Here is a 13,824-nt window from a genome sequence, read left to right on the forward strand (position 1 = left end):
CACGTTATTGTGATATTGTAACTGGGATTAAAATGTCTGATGAGATGCGCTGTTTGACGGATTTGAGCAATTGAATGAGCCGTTGACGTCACATTAATGCATTTGAGAATAAAGAGATAAAACTTCATTCAAAAGAAAAATATTCTAAACACGGGTCTCTCGTCCATTGATGGATAAACAATGAATATATCCCATCTGGCACAGTGGTGCAACGGCAAGTGCTCACTCCTGTCACGCGGCGGCCAGCCGTGTATAGGTGTAACAGACTGACAGCCAATGAAATGGGGTGCATTTGTCACGCTGTCCAAGGAGCTGAACTGCTCTCGTGCAGCCGTGTTCGAATCCCGGTCGGGGCAAAAGCCTGTCATACAATATCAAAGATAAACAGCTATGTTGAATCAATAAACATGAATATCACTAAATAAACATGAATATTGCACAGATTTAGATTATAATAGTAAAGCTATTATAATAGTTCAATGGTTGTGATGGCAAAGTTTGCGTCAGGTTCCTTACTGTATATTTGCATATCGTATGTCACAAATGTAACAGTACTATATACCTGTATGTCATGTATGTCCCTGTCATAAATGTCATGTATGTCATAAATGTCACTATGAATTGAAAATGGCAGACCCTGATGTAAACAAGACAAAAGTCTTTCTCTGGTCTGCATCCCCTTAAACATTTTGTGTATTGAGCCGTACTGTATTGTACCCATTCTGCAATCTGTTAAATAAAGTTTTCATTCATTAATTCTGTCCCCGTCTCTCCTTGTTGCACATATTTAGATTATCATTAGATTGTAGCGGCAGAGGTTTTTGTCAACTTAAATCATGTTTCTTAATTTATGCACAGGACTGTGTGTGGATGACCACGGGCCTGTGGTCCCCAACACCTCTGGGGTCAAACACCATCTCCTCAGTCTTCTTAACATTTAAAACCAGACAGTTATTGTCGCACCAGTTTACAAACCACTGGATTTCCAAATAATAGTCAGCTAGGTCACTGTCATTCTTAATTAGAGCTAAAATGGCAGCGTCATCAGGAAATGTTCATATCATATCTGGTGAATTACCTAGCTCATGGAAGTCGGCCATGGTTCTCCCCTTGTTAAAGGGCGGAGACCCCTCTGACCTAAATAATTATCGCCCTATTTCCAGATTGTCTGTAATGGCCAAAGTCTTTGAATCTCTTGTAAACAAACTGAAAGAGTTTCTAGCTGACCATAATATTCTTAAAAAGTCTCAGTCAGGCTTCAGATCCATAGTACTTCAGCGACTATGCTAGTCTCAAATGACATAATTGAAGCACTAGACAAGAAAAAACACTGTGCAGCATTGTTTGTTGATCTGTCTAAAGCGTTTGACTCTGTGGATCACGCATTACTGCAGAGGCTTGGCTGCATATAGGTCTTGGAAAAACGGCTTTGAGCTGGTTTAAAAACTATCTGAAAGAACTGTGTCTCAGTAATAATAATAATAACTTTATTTGTATAGCACCTTTCATACAGGGGATTGCAGTTCAAAGTGCTTTACATCAGTAAGAAATAAAACATAAAATCAGTGTAAAACAAGCAGCAAGAGCAAAGCATAAAGTGGGATAAAATAATGCAGATATATTAATCAATTCATATCAGAACCTCACGTTCCAATATGCTTCTGTAATCTGTTACAAAACATGATAAGGTTATAGTATGCACCCAGCAGATAGTGGGGCGTAAAGATAAAAGTAGAAATAAGTCAAATGAGCAGACATATAAAATCACAGTTTTTCACATTAGGATCTAACATCCTTTAGGGCCACCTTGTTTATGGTTTGATTCAGTTTTAGTAGAATGTAAAATACATGAATGATGAAATGAGCACATAAAGTGCAGACATACTATAAAATCCTCTGATATATAAAATAAAGGAGAATAAAGACATCCCTCCAGGCCTCCAACTCCCTCTGAAAAAACTCTGTCTCAACAAAGTCCTGGAATGGCATCCTGGGATTGGTGAGTCCTTCTGCTGCATAGGTCTGGAAGACCTTAGTGGAGCAGTAGAAGTACAGTATCTCACCGCTCCAGTCTGATAAAAAAAAAAGTGGATGGTGGAGCCATCTCTGAGGAACCGGGACTTTGGCTGACCACAGGCGAGGCAGGTGTGTGTCCTCTTGGGGAGCCGGCGCCGCTGTTGTTGTTGCTGCTGCTGCTGCTTCTCCAGCATCTCACTGAATGAATGAATGAAAACTTTATTTAACAGATTGCAGAATGGGTACAATACAGTACGGCTCAATACACACAATTGTTAAGGGGATGCAGAGCAGAGAAAGACGTTTGTCTTGTTTACATCAGGGTCCCCTATTTTCAATTCATAGTGACATTTATGACACACACAACATACATGACATCATGACATTTATGACATAGGGACATACATGACATACAGGTATATAGTACTGTTACATTTGTGACATATACGATATGCAAATATACAGTACTGTTACCCATAGATCCTAACTATTATAATAGTTCAATGGTTGTGATGGCAAAGTTTGCGTCAGGTTCCTTACTGTATATTTGCATATCGTATGTCACGTAACAGTACTATTGTTTCTGGCTTAAAGGCCAACCTTCATGTTGTATTTTTGTTCAATAAACAATGTGGACTAAACCTTCAACAATACACAGAAGGTTAACCCTTTCACTGCCACACGACAGCCGGTTAACCCTGTAAACCTTCTAGTCCCAAAACATTCTGTGACTAATTCAGTGCAGATTGTAATGTATTGTCATCATGCAGCACAAGTACAGTACAACTAAAAGAGGTTTGGCATCCAACCAGAGTGACTATGTAGCAGTAACGTGAAATAGTAATATACACTGTACAGGTGGTTAAACTGGGTATAACATATATAAATTAGTACTATGAGTACTACATGTATGTACAGAGTTGTAGTATTAATATGTACAGTGATACAGGTATAAAGACACTATGGTATAAGACTATAAGTCATACTGGCCAGCAGTGTAACTAAGAGTAGGTAAGAGATATGTACAGATATATATATAATTATATACCAATGATGTAAACTACCCATAATTGATCAGTAGGGTTTAACCTGGAGGTTGGGCTTTACATCTAGCCCAGGGACTACAACTGAAAACTAGCAACCCTGCTAATGTTGGCATATTTACAGTTTTTAATTTGTATTCATTTATAAATGTATAACTGTTGATTGATATGCACTGTCCCTGATCAAATAAACGGAGTAAAAAATAAAAGCATAGCAGATAGATAGAGATAGATAGATCAGAAACAAAACACGACTCAGTCAGCTTCACAGAGTACATCCAACTGTTGAAACTGCCAACACAAACGCTAAAAAACAGTTTAACCTATTGGTAAACAAACGTATTGTTGAAAATATACAATATGACTGCTGTTGTGACATTGTTGGGATCTTATACTGTAGTTTACATTTGAGAAAAAACGAACTCAGTCACTCGGTAAATCAATTCAATTGGAGTCTCTTTAAACAGCGGCAACACAAACCAAATAACCTATTGGTAAACAAACGTATTGTTGAAAATATACAATATGACTGCTGTTGTGACAGTGTTTAGGAATCGGATCTTATTTAGTAGTTTAAACTCACCTTCAAACTTTAACAGGTTGAATAAAAAACGCTACTTTCTCCAGCTCTGCCAAACGGATCTCTTCTTCTGTTCTTCTTCTCCTAAATGTGGATACAGCGGCGCAGCAGCCATCCACAAACTCGCAACAGCGCCACTAGTGGCCAAAATAATACATGGTTTTGTAAACAGGGAGTGGATGGAAGTTAAGGGAAGGATCGTTGTTAAGACACACGAGTGGATGGTTGTTAAGGCCAACTACTCCAGGGTGCCGCGCGGCCGACCCGAGTTCGAAACCCTGCCTTTCCAATATAATTTTTTTGGAATATAATATTAATTAATATACACAAAAGTAGCCTAGTTTTAAGTTAAAATATTATAAATCTACATGCATTGAGGATGTCATTCTTTATATAGCTCTCAACGTGCACCAAATTGAAGTATTTACATTGCAAAAAGAAAAAAAAATAGAAGAAGGGGGATTCGAACGCGGGTCGTCCGCGTGAAAGGCAAAAGGACCAACCATCACACCACGGTGCCAGACAAACAAAACATCTACCATACATCCATCAATGGATAAGAGAGCCGTATCCTTATTCTGAAACTGTTGAACTAATTATTTTCGCTAGCAAGATCTCATTTGATCCATTCCATAAACCTACTGGCAGCAGGCACGTTTAAAGAAATATAATCTGATTGATTGGGGTAATGAGGGACTTAAAATTAGCCTATAGATTATGCATTTAACTTGTCGGCGAGGCTATAATTGAGCCGTACTGCATTGTACCCATTCCGCAATCTGTTAATAAAGTTTTCAATCAATCAATCAATCAGGATTTCTGCTATCGACACTTGCTGTCTTTTCAGCTGAGGCGGCCTCGCGCAATTATCCTGAGTCTGGTTCAAATGAACGAGACTGAATCCACTTTCGAGGAACAGGAAAATCCCGGATTCAAACATCGGGTTAATTGAATCTGGATAATGGGACTCTTGATCGACTTAGTTGAACCAGGTACGGGGAATAGGGCCCAGGCCCATTGCAAGTTGCTGTACTCTGTCGTCTACTCTAAGCCATCCTAGGTTGTCAAAGTGAATGAATGAATGAACACTTTATTTAACAGATTGCAGAATGGGTACAATACAGTACGGCTCGATACATACAATTGTTAAGGGGATGCAGACCTGAGAAAGACGTTTGTCTTGTTTCCATCAGGGTCCCCCATTTTCAATTCATATAAGTGGGCAAGGGGTGGGCAGGGGTGAGGTGGCTTTTAGGAGTAAGGTCAAGCAGTAGTCTGACCAGTTTGTTTTGTGATGTTTGTAATCTTGTTTTTAGTGCCTTTGAGGTGCTTTGGTACCATGAGGTGCAAGCATAGTCATAGTACCCTTGAATGAGTGCTCCTGTTAGAGTCTTCAAGGTATTCTTGTTTACCAGAGAGGAGATCCGGTACAGGAATCTAGTTCGTTGGTTGACTTAGTTTTATTACATTGGATCCCATTTTGTCACAGGAATGATTTGCCCATATAGGATGGAACCCAGGTAGGGAATTTCATCTTTCCTTTTAAGATAAGATAAGATATTCCTTTATTGATCCCCTTGGGGAAATTCAGGCATCATAGCAGCATGGGGGAAGGGGGGGGGGGGGTACAGGTAGTGAAAACAACACAAGCAGTGTTTACAAATAGGTCAATATAATTTACTATCTAACTAACTGCAAATATATTTTCACAGTGTCACATAAGGTGCAGTATGCATAAGGCAGTGTTATAATTTACTATCTAACTAACTGAAATATACATTATTCATTATTCACAGTATCACAGTATCCACATAAGGTGCAGTATGCATAAGGTAGTGTTATTGTCCTACTTGGGTTCCTATTAGTTCTAGGTCGATGTCTGGCAGCAGTTGCTGCCCACTGTTGTGGAGCCTGATGGCCACTGGTATGAAGGACTGTCCGAGGCGGTTAGTTGAGTGTCGGGGGGGTATGAGTCTGTGGCTTCCTTGTCACCTTCACAGTGGCGGCTGGCCACCGGGGGCGCTCGGGCGCTGACCCACCTGTTGAATGAGAGAAGAAAAAGAAATATTTCTTTTTAGTTTTTTGTTTTATAGCCCTATAAATAATATAAACATGTTTAAAATGAATAATATTTACTCATTTTAAGTATGTTTGTGTTTCCAATGCACAATATAACGTTAAAATATCAAATATTAATAATCGTTTTCCTGAACAGGAAGTGACGATTCTGTCTGATAAAGAACGTTCCATTACCGTAGCCGCATTTCTCCTGCCATATTTCTATCGGGCTAGACGCAATAGCGCTGTGAGGTGACGTGCACTGGTTTCATCACTGTATCCGTCGCAGCCAATCAGTGCGTAACGCGCTGTGCGTTGAATATGATGTATTATGATGGAACTCGGGCGCGTTTTGCAGCGGTCTGCAAGCAGCCGAGCGTCTATAATTTCCATAGCATAGCCACATTTCGCGGAGAAGCTCTCTGATTGGCCGACGCGGCGATGCCAGTACTTTCCGTAGCCGCAGTTTGCAACATGTTCGAGGCTGTGTGTTGTGATGTAGTCTCGAGTCTGGACAGTGGGCAGTGAGTGGATATACATCGACAACAGTCTGGGGGACAGTCAGTGGACATACACTTTATTAAGCCCTCCGGCTGGACCACGTTTCAATTAAACAAAGTGAGTTAATTCTCTTTCTCTCTCTCTCTCTCTCTCTTAGCCACTCAGCTAAAGCTAGCCGCTGTTAGCCACTAAGCTAACTCTCCACTCTCTCTCTCTCTCTCTCTCTCTAACTAACTAACGTGATTATCTCTCTCTCTCTCTCTCTCTCTCTCTCTCTCTCTCTAACTAACTAACGTGATTCTCTCTCTCTCTCAATTCAATTCAATTCAAAAAGCTTTATTGGCATGAAATTTCACAAATGTTGCCAAAGCACAATTATGACATAAACAGCAAACAACATTATACAATACAACAACAATATCAACAGAACAAGATCAAAGAAATAAAGGAGATGGTGCGGTGAGTAAAACATGGTACATGTATATACAGTATATGTGTCCTACTGGTTGTCCCTTTTCTTGTGACATGAATTGACATATTTTGCAGCTAAAACTGCACATTCTTTCTGTTCCCCCAGGAGGAATGGCAATTTCTGCACTTCTGTCATACTTTGAAATTCTGGGAAAATTATTTCAATTTTTGGAAAGAATTCCTCCCTAATATTTCTATAATTTTCACATTGTGTTAGGAAGTGTAGTTCTGTCTCTATGGCTCCCTCATCATAAATACAGCACAACCTCTCCTCTCTGGGCAGCCAGGTCTGTCTGTGTCTGCCCTTCTCTATCGCCAAACCATGGTCACTCAGTCTGTACTTTGTCAGAGTCTTTCTTAGATTCTTATCAGTTACTGTGCTGAGGTAGTCTGCCACAGTATACTGTCTGTTTAGGGCCAAATATGTTTCTAATTTGTGTTGTGATTGTGTGAGTTGATTCCAATATGTAATGTATTTATCTTTTTCTTTGGTTATAATTTGGTTAGGTCTAATCTTCTGAGGCTGGCTAGGGTTTGTGATGTCAGAGTGTGAGATGTCAGCCAGTTTCATTATGAGTTGACAAAAGGGACTCCTTTGTAGGTCCAGCTCTTGGCAGGCCAGGGCTTTATGATGATAGCAGGCCGGGTCACTTTTTTTAATATGGCTTCAGAATTTAATTGATATTTTTTGCATATTTATGAGTAACGGATATTGTCCTAATTCAGCCCTGCATGCAGAGTTTGGGCTTTTCCTTTGTACCCTGAGAATTGTTTTGCAGAACTCTACATGCAGGATCTCAATTGGATTTTTGTCCCATTTTGCCCAATCCGTTACTAATAAAGGGCCCCATACCTCACTGCCGTACAGTGCAATTGATTCTATAACCGCTTTAAATATTTTGAGCCATGTCCTGATTGGAATTTGGATTTGAACTGAACGCTTGATGGAATAGAAAGCCCTTTTTGCCTTCTCCTTGAGTTCCTTTACAGCTGAACAGAAATTTCCAGTGGAGCTGATTTGTAAACCTAGATATGTATAGCTATTTGTTTGTTCTATTTGGGTCGCACCTATTTTGAATTCTGGGTAATTTCTCTGTAACTGGGATCTTTTTTGGAAGGTCATAATTTTGGTTTTCTTCATATTCACAGTCAGGGCCCAGGTCTGACAGTACTGATGAAGAATGTCCAAACTTCGCTGAAGACCTTCTCTAGTAGGAGACAGTATGACCAGGTCATCTGCATAAAAGAGACACTTAATTTCTGTGTCTGTGAGATTGAGACCAGGTGCTGCTGACTGTTATAATAATAATGCCAGTCCATTTATATAAATATTGAACAGTGTGGGGCTGAGGTTGCAGCCTTGCTTCACCCCTCTGCCTTGTGGGAAGAAGTCTGTGTGTTTATCTCCAATTTTGACAGCCAATTTGTTATTTTCATATATGGATTTAATAACATCAAAGGACTTCCCCCCTATACCACTTTCTATTAATTTAAAAAGTAAACCCTCATGCCAGACTGAGTCAAACGCTTTCTGGAAATCGACAAAGCATGCATGAATTTTTCCTTTATTTTGATTTACATATTTATCGATTAGTGTGTGTAGGGTGAAAATGTGGTCAGCTATAGTTTGGGAGGAATCCAATTTGACTTTTGCTTAAAACATTGTGCTCATTGAGGAAATCTATAATTCTTGAATTTAGGATGCTGCCAAATAATTTCCCCAGATTACTACTAACACAGATGCCTCTATAATTGTTGGGATCATATTTGTCTCCGTTCTTGAAAATGGGTGTGATCATCCCTTCACTCCAGCTTTCAGGGAAATATCCCACACTTAGTACCAAGTTAAATATTTTTAAGATGGCCAATTTGCATTTTCTGTTTGTATGTTTTAACATCTCATTTAATATGCCATCAGTCCCACATGCTTTTTTGTTCTGCAGAGCTTTTAATTTGTCTTCCAATTCTAATTCACTGCTTGGGTAGTCCAGTGGGTTCTGATAATCCTTAATAGCGCTTTCAAGATTTTTAAATTTTTCAGAAATGTGTTCTTGGGCTTGATTCTTTGTTGGTTTTCTATAAAGATTTTCGAAGTGGTTTTTCCATGTATCTCCATTTTGAATGGATTGTTCATTTTTATGTTTCTTGGTAAATGAGTTCCATTTTTCCCAGAATTTATTTGACCCCAGAGACTCTTCAATTAATTGTAACTGGTTTTGTATATATTGTTCTTTTTTTGTTCTCAGTGTGTTTTTATATTGCTTTAGAGTTTCACAGTAACTAAGACGGAGTTCCTGACTATCTGGATTCCTGTGTTTTTGGTTGGAGATATTTCTTAGTGTCTTCCTAATGGATTTGCAGTCTGAATCAAACCACCTTTCCTTGTTTGTTTTCTTTGGTTGTTCTGTTTTACATTTTAAATTTGATGATGAGGCCAAATTATCAAATATGTGGTTGATGTGTACCAGACACCACTCTACACCTTCATTATTCTGAGGGTAAATCTGGGCCAGGAAGGAGTCTAGAAGAGACTGTGTTGACTCACTGACCATAGCATCCTGGTACTGCTCCAGACTGTTTTGAGCCCATCTGTATTTCATCTTTATGTTGTACAGATTACAGGGTTGAGAGCATATATTACCTGTGTCTCCTCTTTTTAGATACAAAGTGATCTGAGAGTGATCTGATAGAGGTGTTTGCTCTTTTACAGTGAAGGCTCTCAAGGAGGTTAGGTCTAAATCTGTTATAGCATAATCAACGGTGCTGCTACCAAGTCTTGAGCAATATGTATACCGTCCAAAGGAATCCCCTCGCAACCGTCCGTTGGTAATGTACAGACCCAACGCTCTACAAAGCTGCAACACTTGTCTTCCACTCTTGTTTGTGTTTTTATCATAATTATTCCTGTTGGTAAGGATAGGGAAATTGAGGTGATCTCCAGTGATATAACTGTCACCTTCGGTACTAGTGAAGTCAACCTCCTGACCAGTCCTAGAGTTTAAATCTCCCATGATCAGCACAGATCCCTGGGCCTGGAAATGACTGGTCTCTTCTTCTATGGTGGAGAAAATCTCCTCGTCGAAATATGGAGACTCATTTGGGGGAATATAAATTGCACATAAAAAAATACTTTTCCCGCTGGAAATTATACCTTTTTTAAATTTTAACCAAATGTGATATTTCCCTTTCTTCTTTATTTCTATAGAGTCTGCTAGTTGTGACTTATACCATACCAACATCCCCCCTGAGTCTCTGCCCTGGGTGACTCCATTTAGTTTAGTTGATGGGACAATAATCTCTCTAAAGTTAGGAGGGCATCCAGTAGGGAGCTCCACAAATCATGTAAAACCCAGATTCGGCTCAAACAAGGGACTAAACACGTTTCGCAATTATGCCACATCAATGTGGAACGCCCTGCCTAAAGCTGTAAAGGAATGTGAATCACTACCCACCTTCAAAAACACTCTCAAAAAACACCTACGTGAGACTGCAATTCGAAACTGGCCCCTACAAATGTCCTAACCTAGTTGTACAGTAAATGACAAAGTAAGGCTTTGTCAATATTCCAATGTACAGTGTAAAATGTGTGTGTGTCCCCTTCCCAACCCCCCCCCCCCCCCCCCCCCCCACCTCCAATGTACAGCCCTCACACAACCCACCCAACCCCACCCCACCCAACCAACCTCCTCCAATGTACAGTTTCTATGCCAAATGTATATACACTCCTTTTCTGGACACTTTTGTATCACAAACAGTACTGTATTTGCAAATCTGATATGTCATAAATGTATAGATGTAGCAGTACTGTCTATCTGTATGTCATGTATGTCATATATGTTATGATGAATTGAAAATGGGGGACCCTGATGTAAACAAGACGAAAGTCTTTTTCTGGTCTGCATCCCCTTAACAATTGTATGTATTGAGCTGTACTGTACTGTACCCATTCTGCAATCTGTTAATAAACTTTTCAATCAATCAATCAATCAAGACGTCTCCTTTACACCAAGTCTCCTGTAAAATAACAATATCAACACCAGTAACCTTGTCTAAGAAGTCAAGATTTCTGCTTTTTAAACCAAATAAATAAGAATTTAATCCCTGAATATTCCAAACTGATATGCTAAATGATGTCATTGACATTGTAACAAGTTGTCATTTCAAAAGGAGAAGAAAGAAGTAACTGTTTTTTAACATATTCAAAAAATATACATTTACAATGTGATGGGATTTAACCTGGCATGTAGGCCTATGTACCTTTTAATTAGTACTACCTACTTAATTACCACTGACCCTGAGTGTGGCCCATTAGATGAGACCATAACGTGCTCAGCATGTCCTGGATGGATCTCAGTTCACTGTGGGCGGGGCCCGCTGCTCCTCAGACCACCTCTGCATACAGTCTGCCTGGCTGCTGCTGCTGTGGAGGTGGTGGTACAACATGAGGTGGTGATGTCCTGGGTCTGTGTGCAGGCTGGTTCTCATCCATATGTCTGATGTTCTCCAGTCTGTGCTGTGGATGTTGTAGGTGCTGCTGCTTGGGCCTGGGTTGGAAGGCTCTCATCTGCATGCTGTCGGCTGGTCCTGCGATGTGCCTCTCCGTTTGAGTGTTGGAGACTCCCGTGTTGCTCCTTCTGTTGAGTGTTGCCCGTCGATTTAGTGTGGCATCTTTTAGTGTCTTTGTAAACCGTGGAACTGCTTCTTTGTAGAGGTGAACATGATCATAAAGATCGTGTACAGTGATTGAGTCGTAGTGGGCAACGTGCACATTTGGCCATTTTTCACAATCTCTAGAGATACTGACATTGACTTTTTGTATAGTCTGTGAGTGGAAGTCCCTCCTTGGTAACAGGGTGGACATCACTATCTTAGTTTTAGGGAAGGTGAGACATGCCTTCTCAACGACATCTCTAAGAGACAGGGCCACTCTCTCCTGTTGTTCCCCCAGGTCATTGGTGCCTGTGTGGATTAGGATATGGCTTGGGGATCCTAGGTCAGTCTTAGAGAGAATACCCATGGCTGCCTCTGTGTTTGGACACCAGAGTTTTGTCACCTTGTGCCTTGGGAAAAGCCTTTTCTCGTCGATGAATTTTCCATTTGAGTCGATCAGTAGCACAATATCTGCTTTTGCTGTGGGGCTATCTGGTCTGGTGGGACCACCTGTGTGTGTGTGGCAGCTGGATTCTTCTCTCTCTGCTGTTGGGGCTAGGATATCATCCTGCTGTCTGTTCTGGGTTGGGCTCACTGCTGTGTTCGGGCTGAGGTCAGTTCTTAGTATCTCAGATTCAGTGAGGGAAGTCATCTGTTGCTTCAAGGTGTCCAGTGATCTGTCTCTCTCCCTGAGTTCCTCTGTGAGAGCAACAAGTTGAGACGTATGGCTCTCTCTCTCCTGCTGTGATTCTCTATGATTGTCTTTTAGAACAGCTATCTCTCTCCTGTGGTTGGCATACTCACAGTTTAGCTCTTTCACCTGTTCTGCCAGTGCAACAAGCTCACTCCTCTGACTCTCTTTTTCTTCTTGTAGCACTCTCACTTGTTCTGTCAGAGTGTACAGTTCTTTATTGTGCTGCTGTTCTCTGTCTTTGGATAATTGTTTTTCACAGGTTGCACGTAGGCTTTCTTGCTCTTTTCTGATTTGTTCCATTTCAGCTTTTTGTGAGAGTCCCACTGAGTTTTTGTCAGTATGATTCATGACAATTTATCTGAGCTGCACCAGTTCTATTTCTAACTTGGTGAAGTGTTCCTTAAGTTCTGTGACGGAGGTCTGATGTGGGAGGCTCAGTGTCTGCTCTGTGTCATCATGGTGCTCCTCTTCATGTGTAGAGACAGGTGTGGTGTCTGGGTCCCTACTGGCACCTGGCTGGAGGTCCCTAGGGGCGGTGTCTTCATGTGTAGAGACAGGTGTGTCGTCTGGGTCCCTACTGGCACCTGGCTGGAGGTCCCTAGGGGGGGTGTCTTCTTTCTCAACCATAGATTTAAGTGCCTGAAAAGTGCTCTGGAAGTACTTGAAGTACCCCTGCGCCATGACTTTACCACTTTTATAAACATTGACAGTTGTCATTGTGCTGTCAGGGTCCTCTAGGTCTGAGATCTTTAACTGCCAATATTCTTTGTTGCCCTTTTTGCCACTGAAGTGTGGAGGTTGGCAATGGCTCTGTGCCAAATTTCAGGTCTTTCATTATAGAAGATAAGATTACTAATTTCTCCATTTTTAAAAAGATCAGCAAAGAGGGTTTCTGGTTGTCCCTTAAGAAGGTCCAGTTTGCAAGTACTCCTCTCTGTGTCATTTTTCATTTCTGGTGGGTAGTGTATGTTAATTAGGTCACTCATGTTGCTTTCCAACTGGTACTGCTAGCACCCACTGTTAGCTGTCACTTCTAGCTTAACTGTTTCAGGCTGCAACTATTAGCTTCCAAGGTTCACAGTTCACATATGATTTCAACTGCTAGTGTTTGTATTCCTGGTTAGCTACCAATTGTCTCACTTATCTGAATCTGGATCCACAGCTAGTTGTTATCATCCACTGCTTGCTTCCAAAGCTCCAAAAATGTGCAGTTTGTTGTTAGCATCCACTGTTAGCTTCCAGCTAGTTGTTATCATCCACTGCTTGCTTCCAAAGTTCACAGTTAGCATCCACTGCTAGCTCCAAAAGTTTGCAGTTTGTTGTTAGCATCCACTGTTAGCTTCCAGCTAGTTGTTATCATCCACTGCTTGCTTCCAAAGTTCACAGTTAGCATACACTGCTAGCTCCAAAAGTTTGCAGTTTGGTGTTAGCATCCACTGTTAGCTTCCAGCTAGTTGTCATCATCCACTGCTTGCTTCCAAAGTTCACAGTTAGCATCCACAGCTAGCTTCCAAGGTCCAAGATTAGCTTAGCTGTTTCTGTTTCAATTGCTGCTGCTAGCTTCCACTTATTTTCTTTTCTTTTTTTTTATCACTGTATAGTTGCTGTTGAGCTTGTCTTTACATTGTTCTACAAATTACTTCATTCTTTCTCAATCTAAAATGACAAAAAGTACATGCAAATCTAGGAGCTCTCTCTCTGAGCAGCCATGTTGATTCACTCTCTCTCTCTCTCTCTCTCTCTCTCTCTTTCTCTCTCTCTCTCTCTCTAACTAACTAACGTGATTCTCTCTCTCTCTCTTTCTCTCTCTC

The sequence above is a fragment of the Notolepis coatsorum genome, assembly GCF_963971535.1.
Source record: "Notolepis coatsorum genome assembly, chromosome: 2".
Taxonomy (NCBI): Eukaryota; Metazoa; Chordata; class Actinopteri; order Aulopiformes; family Paralepididae; genus Notolepis; species Notolepis coatsorum.